Source organism: Sceloporus occidentalis, unplaced genomic scaffold (assembly GCF_023333645.1).
Source record: "Sceloporus occidentalis isolate IW3139 unplaced genomic scaffold, rSceOcc1.0.p SCAF_211, whole genome shotgun sequence".
In the NCBI taxonomy this organism is placed as follows: domain Eukaryota; kingdom Metazoa; phylum Chordata; class Lepidosauria; order Squamata; family Phrynosomatidae; genus Sceloporus; species Sceloporus occidentalis.
In genome coordinates this window covers 39,976-48,454 of record NW_028317191.1, presented here as the reverse complement: position 1 = coordinate 48,454, position 8,479 = coordinate 39,976, and positions in this window count along the sequence as shown.

Below are 8,479 nucleotides of genomic sequence, written 5' to 3'. Positions count from 1 at the left end.
TACAGATTATCAACTGAAACTATCCCCTTGTCCTTCCAACGGTTCAGAGACAGATTAGGTCAGAAGAAATGGAGAGAAGTGATCGGCATACGGCGCCTAACCCAGGGTGCATGTAAAACAGGCAACAATTTCCTGTCCCAAATACCGAAGGTATGTTGGAGAACAGGTCCTGGACAGGGAAGCTTAGGCCTCTCTCGCTTGTAACACCACAAGAGTTGACGATAATTATAAGGCAAAAGAAGGTCATTTTCCAAATCAACCCATTTTGGGGCGGGGTTCGCAAACACCGTCTGTAGGGCCTGGGTCAGTCTAGCGGCATCATGATAATATAGCAAATTAGAGAGTGCGCCTCGCAAATCTGGGCGGACGGTTCAACCAAATGTGTGCATTGAAGGTTCTCTGATACAGTAACAGAAGATGTCGCGGAACCGGCAGCGGGATAGCACAAAACAAATAAAGGAGTTTGGGAAGACACATCATTTTAAGGGAGACAATACGCCCCCACCACGAGACCTCAAATTTGCCCCACCTGTGTATATCTTTCGTTATAGTGGCCCATAGTTTATTATAGTTATATTGTACTAAAGAGTGGACAGATTTTGTCAGATAAATGCCCAGACACAGGATCGAATCGGTACGCCAATCAAAGGAGAAGGCCTCTTTAAGGGAGGCAATCACATCATGGGGGAAGCCTATAGTTAGCGCTTGCGTTTTAGTAGTATTGTTTTTATAATAAGAGCATCGACCATAGTCGTCTAACAGGTTCTGAAGGTGGGGGAGGGCTGCAGTTGGATTTGAAATGGCCAAAAGAATATCATCGGCAAACAACCCCAGTTTGTGCTCGAGAGATGAAGAACAAAAGCCACGAATATCCGGGGAGTTCCTAATGGCTATGGCCAGGGGTTCCAGGGCAAGCACAAAAATCAAAGGAGACAGCGGGCACCCCTGTCTTGTACCATTAGTAATGGGGAAAGGGGCAGAGTGGAACCCGGCATATGACACCTTAGCACGAGGAGAAGAGTAGAGGGCCAAGACAGCTCGAATAAAGGCTATAGGGAGTTTGTAGCGAAGGAGAACTTCCCGCATGTATGCCCAATTCAGGTGGTCGAAAGCCTTTTCGGCATCAAGGGAAAGTAATAGCATTGCGGCTTTGGATTGTTGTACTTGTGAAAGAATGTTAATGAATCTACGAGTATTGTCCGGGGCCTGCCTCCCCATAACAAAGCCCACTTGGTCTGGGTCGATTATGGACGGTAAGACCTGATTTAACCGGTTCGCTAATATTTTTGAATACAATTTAATGTCAGAATTAAGCAAAGAAATTGGCCGAAAGTTTTCACATTTCGTCGGTGATTTGCCTGGTTTGGGAATCGTTATAAAATGGGCCTCTAAAAGCTCGGTTCGTACCGTGCCGTGAGAGAAAATAAAGTTAAATAAGCAGGTAAGGTAAGGCGCTAATTGTGGACAAAGGCTCTTAAAGAAGATATTAGACAAGCCATCAGTACCTGGAGCCTTGCCAGCCCTGAGGGCTTTAATTGCAGTTTGAATCTCATCTAACGTTATCGGCTGTGATAAGAGATTTTGTTGGGCCTCCACCATATGGCGCACCTTATGGGTATCTAAAAAGTTATTAAATGTCTTCCCCCCTAGGTTGGTGCGTATCAGCATCCTGATTAAGGATATATAGCGCGTGGTAATATTCAGCAAATTCCTCTACTATGGCTTTTGGATTGGCAACCTTATGTCCTGATTTATTGAAAACATAGGATATTGCGGATCGTGCTGCTTGGGCGCGGAGTTTGCGAGCCAGCAGAGTATCAGTCTTATTACTTTTACGGTAAAATAGCGGTTTAGATTTCCGCAAGTTAAAAGCAGTGTGTTGTAGAGGATGCGCCCGTAGTTCCGAGCGAGCCTTGTGCAGAGCCTGCGCAGAAACAGTGGTAGGTTTGGCCTTATGCTGGGATTCCAGAGAGGTCAACGTATGCAACAACGAGAGGTAAGACTCCCTGCGCAAACACCTAAGTCGGGAGGTATGTTGTAGGAAACGGCCCCGAATAAATGCCTTATAAGCAGACCAAACCGTCGGAACGTCTACCTCAGGGGTATAATTAATAGCGAAAAAATCCTTAGTCGCCGTGACGAGGGTGGAGACAAGTTCCTTGTCATTAAGCAAAGATTAGTTTAAACGCCACGTTCCATATCCCCTAACCGCTGCCACCGAGGGCAAGTCCATGAGCATTGGAGCGTGGTCCGACCACGTGATATCACCCACAACGACCAATTTGACATCTTGTAAAGTGAGCTTATCTACAAATATAAAATCGATCCTGGAATAACTATTATGGGCCTCAGAACAAAACAACGTGTAGTCCCTCTCTGTACCATGTAGGATGCGCCAAGAATCATATAACCCATGCTGTAACAAGAGGTCCTGAAAACCCGAACATAATCTACGTAGGGGCGCACTTCGAGCCCTGGGAGCCGAAGAGGATGTATCCCACACTGGGTCAAAGGGGAGGTTAAAATCCCCACGGACCAAGATGCGACCCTGTTGGACCTTAGATAATTTCTCAAAGCACATTGACAGGAACGGGAGTTGGTCAGCATTAGGCGCATATATACACGCCACGGTAACAACCTGTTGATTCAAGCGTCCCACAATAAAAATAAATCTCCCTTGTGAGTCGGAAACCTTTTTAATCAATTCAAAGGGCCAATCTTTGTGGATAAGTATCGATACCCCTTTCGTTTTAGTAGAGGCCATGGCTGAGTAGTGCGTAGGGTATTGGCGAGAAGAAAAGGTCGGCGGGTGAGTATTTGAGAAGTGAGTTTCCTGCAGGCATACGACAGTGGCGCGGGCCTTGCGGGCCTCAGATAGTGCCAGCCGACGCTTATGAGGGCTATTTAGGCCTTTTACATTCATAGACATCAGGGGCGTACCTAGAGTATTTGGCACCTGGGGCGGATCCTGTATGTGGCACCCCCCCCACACACACACTTTAAAACTGCATAGCTTCTACCGTTATATACCGGCGCAGACACTGAAGGTGGTACAGCATAACACTTACTGTTATTATATACTGAGGCAGACATTGACGGTGGTACAGCATAACACTTATCACTATATACTGAGGCAGAAATTGACGGTTGTACAGCATAACACCTATCACTATATACTGAGGCAGACATTGACGGTTGTACAGCATAACACCTATCACTACTAAGCCAAACACTGATGTGGTGTAGGCCTACCACTTCATTAGTAGTAGGGATGCACCGAAACGAATTCTGGACTGAAACCGAAAATGCAGCATTTACCTGGCCGAAACCGAATATGACCCCCCCCACACCATAAAAAAAAATCTAACACTTTTATTTAAAGTAAGTAACACACCAAAACAATTAAATAACAATATTAATATATATATATATATATAATTGTTAACAGCAATCAAATTCCTATCATGCCCAGGCATACCCAGATTACAGGATGTACTCGCAGACTTGGCATGATAGGAGTATGATTGCCCTATCTACCCCCTTCTCACTCCCTTTTGTCCTACCTACCCCTTCTCACTCCCTTCTCCCTATCTATCCCCTATCCCCCATCTCACTCCCTTCTCCCTATCTACCCCCTCCTAACTATCTACCCTCTCCCCCTTTGAAGTTCACTTACCTTTCAGGAGTCCTGCGGTGGGGGTGCAAGGCCTCTGCCTCCCAGCTCTGCCACTGTATAACAGTATAGAGTGATAGGAGTTATGATGTACTAGAGCATAATTATATAATGAAAAATACATTGGAAATGGTACAGCATAACACCCATCACTCTCACACACTTACCAATCCGCACACATACCAATCCACACACATACCAATCCACACACACATACCAATCAACACACACACCAATCCACACATATACCAATCCACACATATACCAATCCACTCTCACTCACTGAATGCTTTCCTACCTTTCCTCTTTTCTCCTTACAGCTTCTTTTCTTCCTCTTCGCTCCTCTTCTTCAGTTCTTCTGTCTTCTTCCGGTTCAGTGGGCGCGGCTTCAGTGTTGTGCGCCGGGATCTGACAACAAATCCCGGCGCACAGCAGCTGTTGCCGCGCGGATCGCAAGGGAGCGATATCGGAGGTCTTTAACAGACCTCCGGCTCCCTTGAGTGATTTTAACCCGGGTTCAAGGGTTGAATCCGGCTTAAAATCCCTTGCGAGCCTGCTCCTCCAGAGGCGGACATTACTGTCCGTCTCTGGAAGGGTGCCGGCAAGTTGGCATCCCCCTGATGAGCGGCACCCGGTGCGGACCGCCCCCCGCTAGGTACGCTACTGATAGACATAACCTTAAGAGTATCCGGAGCCATAATAGTGAACACTGAAGGGACAGCGAATTATGTGTAATAGAAACATAAGAACAGGAGCTGGGAGCGGGGCATAACCGCAGGCACCGTGTAGAACAGAACATAGAAAATAAAAAAACAAGAAAACCAGAACAACCAAACCAAAGCAGGTGGTAGCCACCTATGTGTTCTCCATACAGCCCCCGTCACCGGAGAACAGGGCACTAGCCCCGGAGCGTGGCAGCCCATAATAGACGAGCACTAAGAGTGCAGACGTCGTTCTATAACCCCCGAAGCAGACAGGGTGTATGTAACATATTGGACACAAGAGGTACAAGAGGTACAAAATGAAAAGGTAACAAAAAGTTTGGTAAACTCCGTGCCCACCTGCACAGCATAGAAAATAACTCACAATCGCATTAGAGAAGAACTGTCCCAGTCCAATCAGGTGACCCATAGGAACCAATGGAAGTAGCAGAAGTCCCGTGAGTTGCAGCAACGGTCGGCGGTAAGAAAAAGGGCAGGGTGGGCGACCTATGGAGCCCATTAACGCCGCATCTTGACCAGGCGTTTCTTGGCTGGAGGGATCGGCACGCAGCTTCTCATGACAGTCAGAAGGAGAATGAATCGTATGCGTAGCGCCGTCGATAGTAACCAATAATTTTGTGGGATAACCCCACCTGCAAGGGATCTTATTCTTCTGTAGACACTCCAAGATCAGTTTGAAGCTTCGCCTCCTGGCAAGCGTGTATGCAGAGAGATCAGCAAACAAAGTGATGTGCTGAAATTCCTCCGGAATTTTCGGTTTCTGTCTCACGGCCCCCATGATGGCTTCCTTTGTTTTAAAAAATTGCAGCCGAACTATTGCATCTCTAGGGACTGAAGCTGGGAGGTCCCGAGGTTTGGGCAACCTATGGCAGCGGTCGATCGTGAAATCCAAAGCAGCATGCGTGAGAGGGAGAGCTTTGAAGTAAGAGAGCACATAAGGCTCCAGGTCAGACGGTTGTATTGATTCAGTAATGCCTCTAAGCCTGATATTATTCCTGCGGGAACGATCTTCTAAATCTGCCACTTTTAAGATGAGTTGGGTATGGTCATCTTCAATGGCACTATATTTATCAATCAAATCATTATGGCTTGTGCAAAATTCCTCCATTTTCTGCTCTACATGAGCAGTTCTCTCTCCCAGCTCCTGCACATCCCTCCTAATCTCTTTAACAGCATTCGTAAGGTCAGCATGTAAGGATTTACGGAGTTCTTGAAGCAGCTGTTGCATGCCTCTCATCGTCACAGGGGCCTCCACAGGGGCCTTCACTATCTGAACTGCGATCACGAGACGGAGACGCAGAGCGGTGGACGCCGCCATCTTGGGTCGGCATGCCGTGTTTCCCAACTAGCGGGGAAAAGAAGTGTGCCGGCTTGTCCTGCCCTTGTTTGGGCTTCTGAGACGCCATGGTCACCTCACCGCACCGTTGGCAAGGTATAGTGGAGCTTTAGAGCCTCCCCAAAGCTGCGTTCAGCCGCTTAAACACCCCGTTTCAGCGGAGCTAACCCGCCATGCGTCCGCTCTCCTCTGTCGTTCGGCCACCCAAGCCTTTTCCTCAATTTTACATCATATTTTATACTTTTTTTTTATAGTAAACAATGACATCTGTCATTTCATTACATAATGTCATGAAAAAAATATAAATCTTGCGTGGGTTCGGTAAACGGGAAAGAAAATTACAGCTAACCATGAGCACCACAGAAATTTCAACAGCCATTGTCACAAAGGGTCCAAAAAATAATAAGCCGTTAAAATGTTTACTTGCACTTGTATGTGCGCATGGAGAAGAAGAACTGTGAGGAGCTCCTCACAGTTCTTCTTCTCCATGCGCACATACAACTGCAAGTAAACATTTTAACGGCTTATTTTATTTTTTGGACCCTTTGTGACAATGGCTGTTGAAATTTCTGCGGTATAATAGTAATAAAACAAGAAAGGCATGGGGAGAAAGGAAACGTGATTGGCTAAACTTGGAAGGAATGTACAAGCCTCGGTGCCTCGATGCGCTGCCATCCAGAATTGTTTTCTTAGTTTGAAGTAGACCTCTCAATAGCAAACTCTGGTTAGCTGCAAAGCGTGTTCTGACCCATGTTTATAAATATCTTATTTCAGTGCTTCTGGTGAGGTTTTTCAGTTACTTAACAATTGGGGATGTAGAGGTATAGGAACTTCATACCTATATCACCTTCTCAAGGCAATAGTATGTCCTGCATCTTTACAGAACGTTCTGTCGGGATCTTATATTCTATCTTGAGGTGTCTAGTTTTTAAAAATATATGGTTTGATTGGGTAAATTGCATTGACCGGCTTCAAAGATACCTGAAATAGCACATGGGACAGAATGACCAGCTTTGGGGAAATAGCAACACGCTACTACCCCATAACGTGCAGGGAAAAAAAAGCAAAAAAAAATTATTTTATATATATATATATATATATATATATATATATATATATATATAAAAGCAGTGGATATTTCTCAGGACAAATAGTAGAATCTATTTAGCAGGTTTTTTCATTCGTTTTTGCAGATGAGTAAAAGATGTTTTTTTTAAAAAAAAATAAGTGTGAAAGTCTTATCAAAAAATCTCCATATTTAATTTTTTATAGTAAATTAGATATAAAAATAATGGTATCTAAGGAAAGCCCTGTTTGTCCTGACAAAAAAAAGTGTGGGTGAACAAAGTGAGAAAGAAGAAAATTACAGTAGTCCCAAAATGTACTACAAGTAAGAAACAGTCATTAAGGGGTTAAAAGGAAGCAACAGTCAGGATAGTAAAGAGCTTCTAATGGTCTATACAGATCCTGCAGATTTCGCTGATGAGCCATCAGGCCAATAAAAGCAGGGCTTTCCATAGTAAAATCAGTGATCACAAGTTACCATAAATCTTCTTTTAAAACAAAAGAAAAGAGACTTCTAAGGCACTTCTTTTGGACAGCACAATGAAAACTGGTTTTAGTAAAATTGTAAAAAAAAAAAAATAAAGATGTACTGCCCACCAACCCAAACATATAGATTTTATAATAAAAAAATATTACTGTAAAGGGTGATGCATAAGAGATCATATGTGCATTTTAATCTCCAATGAAATTTTTTTTTTACACTTTTGCAAACTTTGCACTTGGATTCTCCATCACCCAAACGGTGCACAGTTCTATTTCTTGCCACACACTTTAAAAGATAGCATTGGAGAAGCAGCTGCATGAAAAGAGGTAGATGACCCAGCGTGGCAAATAGCATTGGCTGCCTGTGCTTCAATAGCATATCGTTTTTTTTTGTTTGTTCATAGGTGAGTGCTATTAAAAGTTTTTATTGATTCCCTTTAAAATAAACAAATTTGGTCCAAGGCCACCCTTAACGAACCACATCATAAATCAAAAAAAGTTATGTAGCTCCCTATATACATGGTATCTCTCATGTCTTAACAATGATTGCTACATTCATCACTATCTGGAGCGTCAATTAAAAAGACAAGGTCACTAAAATACCTCCCTTTATATGAATTCAAAAATGCTACATTTGTTATTTGGATCTTCCAGATAATGAATCTGGATGCTATTACATATAGTTTTAAATTGACAGGTATACACGGGAGTTTACATCATCTGCCTTCCTAATAAAACTAACATCGAGCGTTTTAAAAATACATTTCCGCATATGCCAAGGCAGAATTTACAAACAGGTAAATACGTGCTCAGATTACAGAAACCCAGATACGTGGCTCGCCAACATGAGCTTCTTTAACCCCTTGATGACAATTGCCGGTCCGGGCACGTCACGGAAATTCAAGTCGATAACGACAAATGACCTGCCAGGACCGGCACGTCATTAAACGGGTGCAGAAAGCGATCTATCGCAGAAAGGGGCCATCTCTGGACGCCCGTTTTAAAAGCGTTTAGGAGGCGATCAACTTAAATGGTGTCGCTGGAATGCCTCGATCAGGAGGCATCCAGCGACACCAAACACTTACCTCTTGATGGACTGTGACCGCTCCGGAGAGCGGTCACAGCCGCAGCTGCCGGTGATCTTCGCCATCAGCAAGATGGCGGCGGCCCGGGGAAAAAAATAATAAAGATGAAAAGGTG